Source organism: Ranitomeya variabilis, chromosome 1 (genome assembly GCF_051348905.1).
Source record: "Ranitomeya variabilis isolate aRanVar5 chromosome 1, aRanVar5.hap1, whole genome shotgun sequence".
Lineage (NCBI taxonomy): Eukaryota > Metazoa > Chordata > Amphibia > Anura > Dendrobatidae > Ranitomeya > Ranitomeya variabilis.
In genome coordinates, this window is record NC_135232.1 from 905,769,159 (window position 1) to 905,784,630 (window position 15,472).

Here is a 15,472-nt window from a genome sequence, read left to right on the forward strand (position 1 = left end):
TTCATTATCACCATGCTCCGCCAACATGCAGGTAATATTCATTTTTTGTGTTGTCTGCTTAATCCTGCCCTTTTTACATTGTCAGTCCATTTATCATACTCTCATGCATAACTTCTTAGAGGACACATTTTTTATGCTGTCAAAACCAGAAGGCAAGAAGTACCAATAAGTAAAACCACAACAAAGGGGGATGTGCACTACTAGAACTGAATAACTGACTCTTCACAGGAATATGTGATTAGAAAATTACCTATTGATGAAATCAAGTTTTTATGCAAAACACATTTTTACATTTTTGGTTATTTTTGTTATACTACCCAAGTTAATAAAAACAATAATAATATCTTGCCATTTTCATAATCCCACTGGGGAAGCGAAGCCTGGGCAAGCGGCCACTGCTTTCCTGATACCACATGCTACACTGTCCACATTCCGCCTGCGCTGAGAATGAAGAACAGAGAAATAGTAAGCAAAGAACGGAAACTTTGAAGTGAATAGAAGCGGAGCTGCAGCACCGGGGATCGGTCACTTCACAGTCTCCTCCATTTACATCTGATCGGTGGGGTGCTGGTGTCGGAGCCCCCATATTAGGATACAGATAACCTATTCTAAGGCTAAGTAATCAATATCATAAGCCTGGACAACCCCTTTCAGTTCTGACAGAGACCTTACTAAGCTCCAATCCCATACGACTGGCAAACAAGTTTTCCTTACCTTCAGCACAAACCATTTCCTAGAATCAAAAGTAGGAGTGATCAGAACGGCCAGGCACAGCTGCACTACTTTGGGACCCGTAGAAGCGCATACCGGCGCGAAACGGCCATCATCCGTTGCGTCTCCTCTTCACATTTCCTTGCTGTTTTTATGCGATTTCCAAATAAAGGACTTTAAGGGACGGTGAGCGCCTGTACCACTTCTTTACAAACTATTTCCTATGTGAGCAGTTTGGGCATCAACAAAAAGAAAAGAACACCAACATTGCAGAGTTTATCTGTCTGGTTATACACACTGGATTGGTGCACTAATTGGAATTATTGTTCCTGGCTAAGCGTAGAACTGGCCGACAACGTGAACTCAGTCCTATTAGTAGTTACACATTGAGTTCTGCTCCAGTCCAAATGTTGGTTCTGCTCATGGAGTATTTTCTGTTCATGCCAAGCATCCCGACCTTTGTGTGTATTAGCTATGGTTCTGTACATCCAGCATCTGGTACTTGTTAGTCTCGCTGCTGTTTATATCACACTGGGGGTTACTAATTATTTTTATTTAATTGTTTCCAAGGTAACAGCGATAATTTACTCAAATTATCTGTACAGCCATTAACCTCAGTCAAGATTAGATCAATGGCATTGCACAAAACAGCGGTTGCAACTGGGTGTGGAGGAAATAAAACAAGGCAGTCAGGTCAATAGTTGGGAGCGTGCTGCTGGCAGGCATGAAGGCTGTAGTTCACTCCTCCGACAGAACCTGAATGAACCTGCCAATCGATAAGGTTAATTATATACTTTGTCTAGCTACAATAAATCAGCAGAGGCTCACACAGAACTGTGCTCCTGAATGATTACTACAGTGACATGTAATTCCAAAAACATCGGCAACATTTAATTTACAATGTTAACAGTTTAACCCTGTGCAGTCCATGAAATACACTAGTCACGTAAAGAAACCATAAACTGTGGTAACTGCAGCTGATGTACAAAAGCTCTCTAAGAAAAATTAACTTATAAATGATTTCTTAATCAATTGCTTCAAATCATTTAAAGGTGCATTCCTGTTTTTAAATTTCTTTAGTTAATTAGACAGCATGAAAATAATCAGGTTTGCAAATGACATGCACACTCTCATGCTGTGATAGCTTTTATCTACCACAGTGTACAGCTTGTTTTATGGAGCTAGGCCAATAGTGCTTGGCCCAGTGTTTGAAGTAATTACATTAGAAGAGCGGAATTAACTCTTAACATTCCAGTCAGCTCTCTCCAACCCAGCTCCTGATAATTTGCTGTTACAAATCTTGTAAAATCACCAGACCCCAACATCAGCAGCTTCCAGAGCAGTTCTCCTAATCATGGCTGACTTTTCTGAGCTGGAAGCCTGTTCAAAGTCTCTGTGGTCTCTATATGTAAATAAAGTGATAGCAGTGTATACTCCCGAACAAACCACTGCTAGCTGAATGTGCTACAGCAGAACTATAAGGCTCAGCACAAGTCATTCCAGAGCTACAGCTCTGCTACTGATGACAACTGTTACTCAAGGCGGAGTGTCTCTCTAAATCACTCTTGCCCCCAGAAACCAGGAAATAAGGAGGCTGCAGACCTGTGTGCTTCTCAAAAAACTACTTTAAAATACCTTTTGAAGATTACTGAGCATTTTCTCTCCAACAATCATGAATGCAGTGTCTACAGGCCTATAGAAGGTGAACAACTATACCAGACACACACGATAAGGAAACTACTCTACTTACTCTTGGATCCATTGCTAGATGATAGTAATTTACTAATGTAGTGTCCGAGAAAAACCAAAGGGGAGGGGGGGGGGGGGGGAAGACCAAGGCACAGCTAGATGGATGGATAACAGGGCAATAAAGATTGGATGCAAATAAGTATTAACAAGGACAAGTGGTGGCATAGGAGGTGCTCAAAGACAATAAAATATATATATGAAAGTACTGAAGGTGGTAAAAAACACAGCCGCAGGTATTAAACACAAATATATCATTCCTCTGGATGTATCAAAAAAGGTGCAATGTACAAGCAGCATGAAAAATACACTGCTCAAAAAAATAAAGGGAACACTTAAACAACAGAATAGAACTCCAAGTAAATCAAACTTCTGTGAAATCAAAATGCCAGCCAGAAAGCATTGGTACCGAGATGTGGTCTGTGGTCCCCACCTGCAGAACCACTCCTTAAGGGTATGTGTCCACGTTCAGGATTGCATCAGGATTTGGTCAGGATTTTACATCAGTATTTGTAAGCCAAAACCAGGAGTGGAACAATTAGAGGAAAAGTATAATAGAAACACATGCACCACTTCTGCATTTATCACCCACTCCTGATTTTGGCTTACAAATACTGATGAAAAATCCTGACCAAATCCTGATGCAATCCTGAACGTGGACACATACCCTTATGGAGTGTGTCTTGATAATTGCCAATAATCTCCATCTGTTGTCTATTCCATTTGCACAACAGCATGTGAAATTGATTGTCAAACAGTGTTGCTTCCTAAGTGGACAGTTTGATTTCACAGAAGTTTGATTTACTTGGAATTATATTCTGTTTAAGTGTTTCCTTTATTTTTTTTTTTGAGCAGTGTATATTACTGCTATCGCACATTTGGATTTCCTGAAACAACAGGAAGAATGAGTGTAGATAAGCCCAGTGTGCAAATTGCAAGATTTCTCATTTATATTTCAATACAGATGATGTGAAAAAAGTATTGCCATGATATAAAAAAAAAATCAAATCAATTTAAACAAATATTTGATTCCAACAAACAATCGGTCATTTTTTGATGACCCATTCTCTTTTAGCCTATCTCACATGCATAATGCTTCTGGAGTTTATCTTCTGCTTGTGTAATGCCCTTACTCTGAACACATGGGTATCTCGCCTCTCCCCCTTCTCCAATGTAAGTATTTCACACAACACATGCCTCTTATCTCCAGTAGCATTGTGAGACAATGATCAGTCCTAGTATTCTGCACCACATCGCACTGTGATAGTACAGTATACTTCCTTTGCAGCAATATGTAGTTCTAGCCATATATTAAAAGCCCTGATTCTTTTGATTGGGGCCACACCATCACCAGACCATGGCCACATCATTGCGTTGTTTTGCTTGTCTAGAACACCTGTGAGTGTCTACGTGCTTGAAGTTGCTGCCTTCTGAAACGGCTTTGTTGCGCTTCTCTGAATAAACCTCACCCTGTGCTTCACCGAGAATTGTCTACAGTGTCTTCTCAGTTCTTTCAGCTCTCAGTAAGGACTTTCTTATAGTATCAGCTTATCTCCCTCCCTGTATTAAGAGGGATGGTGTTTCTCATGCTAGGAAGCAGATTCTGTGGTATTGCGCATCCAGTAGCAGAGCTCTGTTATCTGTAAAGACAGTGAGAACTATTACAGGCTGCTGTATATAGAGGCAATATGCTTTCTATGGTAATTGTCACCATTCTGCCTATCAGTGTATCTGGAAGCAGTGAGTGACAGTTCAACTGTCCAATCTACGACAGGAGCACGCTGAGCTGTTAGTATGGTGATGGACAGCTCAATAATCCAAATGGAGGCTGGGGCATGCTCAGCTATCAGTATGTTGACAGTTTAGCCGTCCAATCAGGGCCAATGCGTGTCGGGATTCCTCCATGTGTCTCCTATTTGAGTGATTACTTGGCTATTTAGCAGGTTCTCTGCCTCCAATTAGTGCCAACTGAATCTTGGCTCAAATGGTGTGTGCTTGCTCTGTTTTCTGTGTTCTTGTATTTGATCTATGCTGTACAACCTTGGACCTTGCCTTTGGCTGTTTGCAATACCCTTTAGTCTTGATCTGCTACCTTCCTGGAATTCTGACCTTGGACTGTGACCTGACTATGCCTTTGCCTTATCCCTTTGTTTGTGACGACTCATCTTGGTATCTGACCCCGGGCCTCTTGACTATCCAGCTTTGTGGCTCCTCTGTGAGTAGTGACTAGCGTCACAGTAATCCTGCCCACATCAATTTATGGCAGCATCAAAACAGATGTGCTATACAGAGCTGGGTAAGAACATAAGAACATTGTGTAACATCTTCTAAGCCATAGTAGTGACTCCTAGCGAGCATTCCAACACAAATGTAGTTGCATTTCTTTGCTTTTAATAAGCGCGTAAATCTACTTTAAATCCTGCCCACATTGAGCATCAAAACAAAAGTTCTTTACTAAATTAAGCGTAGCAATATAATTAACATACCGTATATACTCGAGTATAAGAGTTTTTCAGCACTTTTTTTGTGCTGAAAACGCCCCCCCCCCCCCCCCCCCCCCCCCGGCTTCTACTCGAGTGAGGGTCCAGAAGATGGAGGGGGGAGCGGCAGAGCAGCGAGTCACAGGAGGAAGGAGCCAGCTGCTATGGCTAAAGCCTGTGCCCGCTGCTAAAGAGAAATGAATATTCACTGGCAGTGAATATTCATTTCTCTGTAACAGCGAATACAGTGTCAGCCGCAGCCTCCGACTTTCTGCAGCGGCCGGGTGATCACGTGTGCCCACTACTTAAGAGGAATGAATATGAATGGAGAGAGGCAAATATTCATTTCTCTTAAGTAGCGGGCACATGTGACCACCCGGTGGTTGACACTGTACTTAATAGCAATGAAGACTCACTGCTCTCCATACACATAGTTGAGGTGTGGAGAGCAGTGAGTATTCCGGGAGCTGTGCATGTGAGCAGTGCATGACATCACTGCCATGTGCTGCTTACAAGCATAAAACAGCTGCTGGCACCACAACAAGATGCTGCAAGAGAGCGCAGGAAGGTAACAATAATGGGTTTTTTTTATGATAGGGATGGAGCCATGCATACAAGTATGGTGATGAGGAACCATGAAGACAAGGATAGGGATGAGGAGCCATGCAGACAAGGATAGGGATGAGGAACCATGCAGACAAGGATAGGGATGAGGAGCCATGCAGACAAGGATAGGGATGAGGAGCCATGCATATGGAACGCCCGCCAGGAACGTGGGGTACTCGGTACCGGGTCCGGTCGCAATTAAAGGGGTGGCCATGGTGGCAGCGACCCGGTCCGTGGCCCTGGGCGCCCAAGTAAAAGGGATGCTCTTTAAAGTGGTTTATGAAGTAGGAAATGTTCGTGATGCCACCTGTGGTATTCAGTCAGGGAGGACCGACGCTGCTTAAAGGGGTCCACTGGGGTGATGCTATGGCAGCAGGGATGGTAAGGTTTCCCACAGTTGAAGCTGGGTCCCCAGGGCTCCCAGTATAGTAGATAGTGTAATACTAAACAGAGGACACAAGGTTGCAGTCTCTTTACTGAAGCAATTCAGGCAGCTACAGTCCAGGGTACCGGATCACAGGTGCTGGTCTGGCTGGCTTGAAAGCAAGTTGGAATTTCCCCTTACCAGGTCAGATTAGAAGCCTTCCCTCTAGCGCTGTGATGTAGTTCCTTGCTGCCTATAGCTGTCCAACAAGGCCCTCATGAGGTTTCTGTCCTTTTATGTAAGTGGGACACTAACCTGTTGCTCGAGCCTTTTTACAGGGTCTCTATCACGACCCGGGATCTATACACCACTGTGTCTTCAGGTGTTAGGGCGGACAAGTGACCTGTAGTTTAGTTGTCCTGCCGGTTTCTGCTATGAGTCTTAGAGCCCCTCACAACCTCGGTTTTCCAGCCACCGGTGTCTGCACTCTATCAGGGAGGTAGCCTATTCACAGCTATTCTCCTCTGTTCTTAACTTTGCCTTTGCCTCTTTTCCCTTTCAGTCTCTTTATCAGTTGCTCTGTTCTGTCTTTCCTTCCCAGGAGCTGCAGAATCACTCGTCTGCCCGGCTCCAGCATTCCTTCCTCAGAAGTCGCTCTCTTCTCACCAACTAACTCATCCCAACTGCCTAGCAACTGACTCTTCCTCCTGACCAGAGAGAGCAGCTCCCCTGAAGTCGGGTATAGAGCTCCCCTTCTGGCCTAAATTCATTATGGTGTTGTATGTGCTGATTACCTGATAAAGGGATCTTTCCCTGCTTCCAAGCATGACATCACTCTCCCAGTGAGGAAAGCAATGCCACTGTAACAACCGATTACCTGGGGTGTTTACACATACAAGGATAGGGATGAGGGGACAATGCACACCAGTTTTTTTGTGGTAAAATTAGGTGCCTTGGCTTATAATTGGGTCGGCTTATACACAAGTATACACGGTAAGTGAATTATTGTGATACCACTTGGTGAAGAATCAGATGCTAGCTTTTTTGTGTTTATTTTATAAGCTAGGAAAACCCTTTAAATAACACCCTAGGGTTTATTTACTTGCCATACACACAGTGGATTTTTCTGCAAATTTAACAATACCGTGGAAGAACACTACATTTGTTCTCAAGATTTTTCTAACATGATCTCAATGTTCAAATAACTTAGGGGAGTCTCAATATCAAAAGCACATCTGCTTTTTACATGGGTCCTCTTTCCTCCCTAACAACCCATATTTACATTGAGGAGCATATGCAGTGCTGTGAGATAATAGGCACTTAACAAGTAACGCAGAGGAAGACAAGCACTGCATGTTGTACTGAAATAGAAGCAAGCCACATTCTTCCTGTGCTGAGGAATGGTTTTCATGCTGTTTTAATTAAAGCATATAAAGAACGTAATGTTCTCACTTGTTAGATGAAGCTGCTAAAAATTTAATGATGCTTTCACAATTTTTCAGATTTACACTGCAAATGTGTTTTGGTTTCTTTTCTAAAATGATGCTCCATCCATAACAGCAAAACATTTTTCCTATAACTATGCATAGTAAATGCAAAACACTATATTTCTTAACGTGCAAGTTGTGGTTTACTAATCAAAGTGCACAATTCGCACGGCTAGGGAAATAATTACTAATTTTATGGGTCCCATTTTCTGGCTGCATAGTACATTAATTCAAAGAAAAGGAATATAAATGTTTAAGCATTTGGGTGAATTAGGTGACATCAGAAGGGTCATATAGTAATGTTTGGCTGCCAAAGTTGGCTTAAAATAATTTATACGGTAATAACAGAGGCCTCACTAAGCATTTCTTATTTGGTGCCTCATTTTTGCAGAATAACAAAGTATTTCGGTAGCTGGAAAGACAATAGCTAGCACATGCACATTAAAGTCTATTAGAAAGTTGTACATCGAAAACATGACGGGCACAATTCATTGCTGAGACTTTTTGCAATGTTGCAACTTTTGGCGTTTTCACATCAGTTTAAATCACCGCCACCAAAATAGGCGGAGCTGGGAGGAGGCGGGGCGTGTTGTGAGCACACCCACCCAATTCATTAAAATTTCTGGCATTTTGTACGAGATAAATATTACTCCAGTCAGGGGAACACGGAGGGGCACAAACGTTATTTGATGCACCAAATTCATGCGTCTCAATGTGTTCGGTGCCTTGTACTCCATAAAGACAGGCATAGCGCGGCTTTGCCAGTCTTCATTAATTAGCCCTGTGATGTTTTGCATTTGCGCCTAATTCTTCTTTTAATGAGCCTTTTTTAAAGTCTATTTTACCTATATTTTTATGTTTCGTTATTGTGGATAGAGTTTAGGTTTTTTTTCAAAGCCTTGAGACTTTGGAGTGTCAGATGTTATCAGCTGGGTGTGATATGATCATATATGAAACTCAACAATGTACTGAACAAGAAGACCATGTTAACTCTGCATACTTCTAACAAACTTTTCTGGTCTTATTAGCACTTTGTTATTAGGCTTCATGCACGTGACCATACTCAAGAGTTTTTTAAAAACTGGCAACTTTTGACCTACTGTCAGGTCCTCTTTAAAGGCAGTCTGACAACTGCTAAATGCAAATACAGCTGCTTAACCATTCATATAGGGGACTTCACCCTTATAAAATGCATATCAGTAATAATGTGTTATAGTTGCAAATAAATTTACTTATTTTGTATGCAAATGAGGAAACATTAGCGGACCAGAGACCTCTAAACTCAAATCCCTGTTTCTGTGAATGCACACTGACACTGGACAGCCCAGCGGCATGCACACAGCGTTAGGGCTCTATCACATGTCCGTGTCTCCAGTACGTGTGGTGACAGTTTTCACATGTACTGGAGACACTGACACACGTAAAGACATTCAAATGAATAGGTCTGTGCACATGTCAGTGTTTCCACGGACCGTGTTTCAGTGGGCAAAAAACGATGACATATCCATTTTTCACAGTCACCACGGGCCGCAAAACGTCCCGCACACGTGCACTCGGATGACACACTGGAGGTCATCGATGTGACAAGCACGGCGCCAGGGAAGAAGCGCTATAGTAAGCCCTGTTCCCAGGTGCCGGGTGCTGAAGACGGCTCTCGTCATTCTCCCCTGCTCTGCCGGCGAGCAGAGGAAAATGATGAGAGTTGTATTCAAGTGATCACAACGACAGCAGGCGACGACTGATGAAACTATTACTCCCATTAGACTACACCAGCTGCCGCTAATAACAGTTACAGCAGAAGCGGCTGATGGGAGTATTCCTCAGCCGGCTCCTGTGCGGTAAATAAATACATTAAAAAAACAGTCATGGGTTCCTCTCTATTTTCTATAATCAGCCAGGCAAAACTCGCAACTAGGGGCTGCAACCCTCAGCTGTCAGCAAGGCTGGTTATCAAAAATAAAGGGGTCCCCACGCTGTTTTTTTAATTTAAATAAATAATTTAAAAAACAGCATGGGGTCCACCTCATTTTTGACAACCAGCCTTGCAAAAGCTGACAGCTAGGGGCTGGTATTCTCAGGTTGGCAAGAGGCCATTGATATTAGCCCCCCAGCCTAAAAATAGCAGAGGAAGAAAGCTTCAGAGTGCCCCAAAAAGTCCAGCAAAGACTAGAGTCACATCCTAAAGAGGATTCAGTCCAACACCAGTGAAGAGCTTGCTCAGGTATGGCAGCAGGCAGGTGTCAATGCATCTGTGCATACAGCGAGTTGCAGGCTTTTGGACGCTTGCCTCATTTCAAGACAGACCGCAAAGAAGCCATTTCTCCCCAAGAGAAACATCAAGGCTGACATTCTGCTGGAAGTAGAGGGATTGGACTGCAGAGGACTGGGGTAAAAGTTATTTCCTTTGATGAAGCCCCCCTTCAGACTGTTTGGGGCATCAAGAAGAATGATTGCCTGGAAAATGAAAGGTAAGCATCATCATGAGTCCTGTGACATGCCATGAGTAAAGCATCCTGAGACCAATCATGGGGGGGTTGTTTTCCATTAAAATGATATGGGCTCAATCACAATTTTGCTTTAGAACACTGACAATGAATAAAGAATTTTATCAAAACATCCTCCAAAAGCCCTTCTACCAACATTACAGGAGCAATTGGGTAATGAATGATTCTTTTTTCCAGCATTCTGAAGCACCATTTCACAAAGCAATCATCATAACTACGTGGCTCAGTGAACAAAACAATGATATTTTCACTCCATCACCAAGAAACTCCCCAGATCTCAATCCTATTGAGAACTTATGGTTAGTTAATCCACAAAAAGTAGGTGGACATAACCCAGAAATTGTGGAAAAACAGCAATCACTAATTAGACAAGAGTATCCAGCTGCCAGGGCGATTTTTAGGCCAATTTTGCGACAGACAAATACAAAATAAAAAAAAAAAAATGTGAAAAACGTCCAGAAATTATTTTAGCATTTAATATAGCATCAAAGCGTAACGAAGCTCTTGTCCTAACTGTAGACATAGCATGGTTATACTGAAAGCCTATTTGTATGGAGGTAGCATGGTCAAAGGCGAATACAATAAATGTGCATCACACAAGCACAGGACATAAAGTCCCAATCTGTCATATTAGAAGGATAAGCAAACAAACAATCTTTCACAAAATTCTAGATAAAGCTCCCTCAAAGCCGTTCTACACAATAGAGCGGATATGATTTGTTCCCAGTCCCTGATGTGATTTCCAATGTGATAAGATGGAAGGAATAGAGATAAAATTCATATGAGGAATAACAATTCAAAAGAAATGTATTTAGCTGCAAAGACTAAATAGGTCATCCTGCAATTGCTGGATAGTCAGATTACAGTCGGGAATCATTTTATTGCAACATAAATCAGCTTAAAGAGTTAATTGTGCTATTAATAGTAGCTGGGTGAGTTTGATAAGGCAGCAAAGCTGAATTCAATGTTTAGATAGTAGGCAGTGAACTCGGCCATATACATTAGGGTACCGTTACACTAAACGATTTACCAACGATCACGACCAGCGATACGACCTGGCCGTGATCGTTGGTAAGTCGTTGTGTGGTCGCTGGAGAGCTGTCACACATGCCGAAGTCCCCGGGTAACCAGGGTAAACATCGGGTTACTAAGCGCAGGGCCGCGCTTAGTAACCCGATGTTTACCCTGGTTACCATCGTAAATGTAAAAAAAAAAAAACAGTACATACTCACATTCCGGTGTCACGTCCCCCGCCGTCTGCTTCCCGCACTGACTGTGTCAGTGCCGGCCGTAAAGTAAAAGCAGAGCGCAGCGGTGACGTCACCGCTGTGCTGTGTTTTACAGCCGGCACTCACAGTCAGTGCGGGAAGCAGACGGCGGGGGACGTGACACCGGAATGTGAGTATGTACTGTTTTTTTTTTTTTACATTTACGATGGTAACCAGGGTAAACATCGGGTTACTAAGCGCGGCCCTGCCCTTAGTAACCCGATGTTTACCCTGGTTACAAGCGAACACATCGCTGGATCGGTGTCACACACACCGATCCAGCGATGACAGTGGGAGATCCAGCGACTAAATAAAGTTCCAAACGATCTGCTACGACGTACGATTCTCAGCAGGGTCTCTGATCGCTGCTGCGTGTCAGACACAGCGATATCGTATGGATATCGCTGGAACGTCACGGATCGTACCGTCGTAGCGACCAAAGTGCCACTGTGAGACGGTACCCTTAGGGCACTGATTTATCAAAGCTTTTACGATAAGTCACCGCATACTGGATAAGAAAGTACCAAAACGATTTCTTAGTGAATTACCGAATTAAATACTACATTTTTTAGATAAATCATATAAAACATAACATTTATTAATACTGCTAATATTTTTATATACAGTGGGTACGGAAAGTATTCAGACCCCTTTAAATTTTTCACTTTCATTGCAGCCATTTGGTAAATTCAAAAAAGTTCATTTTTGTTCTCAATGTACACTCTGCACCCCATCTTGACTGAAAAAATAAAAACAAATGTAGAAATTTTTGCAAATTTATTAAAAGAGAAAAACTGAAATATCATATGGTCATAAGTGTTCAGACCCTTTGCTCAGTATTGAGTAGAAGCACCCTTTTGAGCTAGTACAGCCATGAGTCTTCTTGGAAATTATGCAACAAGTTTTTCACACCTGGATTTGGGGATCCTCTGCCATTCTTCCTTGCAGATCCTCTCCAGTTTCGTCAGGTTGGATGGTGAACGTTGGTGGACAGACATTTTCAGGTCTCTCCAGAGATGCTCAATTGGGTTTAGGTCAGGGCTCTGGCTGGGCCAGTCAAGAATGGTCACAGAGTGGATCTGAAGCCACTCCTTTGTCATCTTAGCTGTGTGCTTAGGGTCATTGTCTTATTGGTAAGGTGAACCTTCAGCCAAGTCTGAGGTCCAGAGCACTCTGGAAGGTTTTCATCCAGCATATCTCTGTACTTGGCCACATTTATGTTTCTTTCAATGGCAACCAGTCGTCCTGTCCCTGCAGCTGAAAAACACCCCCATAGCATGATGCTGCCACCACCATGTTTCACTGTTGGGATTGTATTGGGCACGTGATGAGCAGTGCCTGGTTTTTACCACACATACCACTTAGAATTATCACCAAAAAGGTCTATCTTCGTCTCATCAGACCAGAGAATCTTATGTCTCAGAGTCAGGGAGTCCTTCATATGTTTTTTTTAGCAAACTATGCAGGCTTTCATATGTCTTGCACTGAGAAGAAGCTTCCGTTGGGCCACTCTGCCATAAAGGCCCGACTGGTGGAGGGCTGCAGTGATAGTTGACATTGTGGAACTTTCTCCCATCTCCCTACTGCATATATGGAGGTCAGCCACAGTGATCTTGGGGTTCTTCTTTACCTCTCCCACCAAGGCTCTTCTCCCACGATTGCTCAGTTTGGCTGGACGGCCAGGTCTAGGAAGACTTCTGGTGGTCCCAAACATCTTCCATTTAAGGATTATGGAGGCCACTGTGCTCTTAGGAACCTTGAGTACTGCAGAAATTCTGTTGTAACCTTGGTCAGATCTGTGTATTGCCACAATTCTGTCTCTGAGCTCCTTGGCCAGTTCCTTCAACCTCATGATTCTCATTTGGTCGGACATGCACTATGAGCTGTGAGGACTTATATAGACAGGTGTGTCCTTTTCCAAATCAAGTCTTATCAGTTTAATTAAACACAGCTGTACTCCAATGAAGGAGTAGAACATCTCAAGGATCACAAGGAAATGGACAGCATGTGACTTAAATATGAGTGTCTGAGCAAAGGGTCTGAATACTTATGACCATGTGATATTTCAGTTTTTCTTTTGTAATAAATTTGCAAAAATTTCTACATTTTTTTTTTCTTTCAGTCAAGATGGGGGGCAGAGTGTACATAAATGAGAAAAAAATTTTTTTTTTGAATTTACCAAATGGCTGCAATGAAAACAAAGAGTGAATTTAAGAGTGAATTTAAAAGGGTCTGAATACTTTCCGTACACCCTAAGTACATAAGTAAGCACAATTATAGTCATTACTCCAACAATCAAATATTTCGTCTGTCTTTTGAGGGGGGGGGGGGGGGAATCACCTTAGTATACACGGGTATCTCCCTGCGGAGGTTAACTCCCTGCTGAGCACTCCTGTCACCTCTGGCAGTTCCTCATCTCTAGAGGACGAAAGGATCGGCAATGAAGAATCGGACATGTCGGATCTTTATCTCCCCCAACATCGTCTGTTGGGATCCTTAATACACAGAAGAGTGTTGTCTGTGCCCGTTGATATCGGCAAGTTTGGCCGATGTTAGTCTAATGTGAATGGGGGCCTTAAGCCCCACAAAGTGCTGGGTAAAGGCTACAAATAATATAATTAAAAGGTGTTGGCTACCTGTAGAACAACCCCCCCTCAATCTGAATGTTTGGCGGTGATAAAATAAAAAACACCTATACTCAGCTCTGGTGCCAGGGCTGCTTTGTATAGCAAAATTGATCAGATGATTGCACCTATTAAATCCATTACAAAAGTGAAAAAAAAAAAAGGTATAAAAATATGAAGGGAAAAAATTAAAAAAATAATTCAAAATTACCCCCGTTTGCCCCATTAAAAATAAAACAAAAAAAAGACATATTTGGTATTACTGCGTTCGTAAAAGTCCGAACCACCAAAATATAAAATAAAATCAATCCGATCGGTAAACGGAGTGACAAGAAAATAAATAAAAACGACAATTTATGCTTTTGGCTGCTGCAGGATTGTAATAAAAAGTGATCAAAACAATACATACACAATAAGAGATATATATATATATATATATATATATATATATATATACATACACATACATATACATATATATATATATATACACACACACACATATATACATCATGTTACAGAACCCCCCAGCACCAAGAATATGTTATGCAGTATATGTATGTATAATAGGTTCCATGTGAAATGCATCAGTCCACAGGCTGCCCCCCCCCCATTGCATTGCGCAGGCGTGTACTCCGGAGGACAGAGAATGAACTTCAATCCAATATTGCGGCCAGCATGCAGCCAGCGGGTAAGGAAAGGGTGAATCAAACACCCGAAAACCCCGCCCATATGACCCAAAACTGGTCCCGCCAAATTCAGGTGACAGGTTCCCTTTAATATGGTGTAGGTCCACCTTTTGCGGCGATTACAGCCTCCATTCTCCGAGGTATGGATTCATACAAGGTGTGAATTGTTTCCAAGGGAATTTTAGCCCATTCTGCAGTTAAAAACACCCTCCAGTTCTTTGAGCAACGATGGCGGCGGAAATCGAAGACTAACTTGAATCTGTAAAATCGACCATAAATGCTCAATAATGTTGAGGTCTGGGGATTGTGGGGGCCAGATGAGATGCTCAACTTCATTAGAATGTTCCTTGTGCCATGCTTTAACGATTCTAGCTGTATGAATTGGTGCATTATCATCCTGAAAGATGGCGTTCCCCTCCGGGAACAGTGCTTGAACCATTGGATGCACTTGGTCGCCCAAAATGCCTAAATAATCTCGGCTGTTAATTCTTCCATGAAGGGAAATCATTGGCCCAGCCGATCTCCACGAAATAGCACCCCAGATCATCACAGAACCTCCACCATGTTTTAAGGTTGGGAGAAGGCAGTCTGGATGGAATGCTTCTTTCGGCTGTCTCCAAACGTACACTCGGCCAGAGGTCGGAAATAGGGTAAGCGATGATTCGCCTGAGAATATCATATGTTTCCACTGCTCGAGGACCAATTCTGGAGGTTTCTACACCACTCTAAACGCTTGGAAACATTTGTCATTGAGAGCAGTGGTTTTCTAATTGCAGCTCTTCTGTGGAATCCATATTTGTGCAGCTCCCGACGAACAGTTTTTGTGGAAACTGGGTTCTGTAGGTGTTCATTGAGCTCAGCAGTGTTTTTCGGAGCCGTGGTCTTGCGATCCACTCTCACAATTCGCTTTAGAGTCCAACGGTCTCTCTCAGTCAACTTTGACTTTCGGCTGGACCTGTGCTTTGCTGCGGACGTTTTTCCTTCTCTTTCAAA

At 42.7% G+C, this 15,472-nt stretch overlaps 1 protein-coding gene across 1 annotated transcript in view; it reads right to left on the bottom strand.

Moving 5' to 3' along the window:
• Window positions 1-15,472, bottom strand: part of MCUB (mitochondrial calcium uniporter dominant negative subunit beta) — a 156,782-nt gene that overhangs the window by 25,420 nt on the left and 115,890 nt on the right. The gene's annotated exons all lie outside the window — the stretch shown is intronic.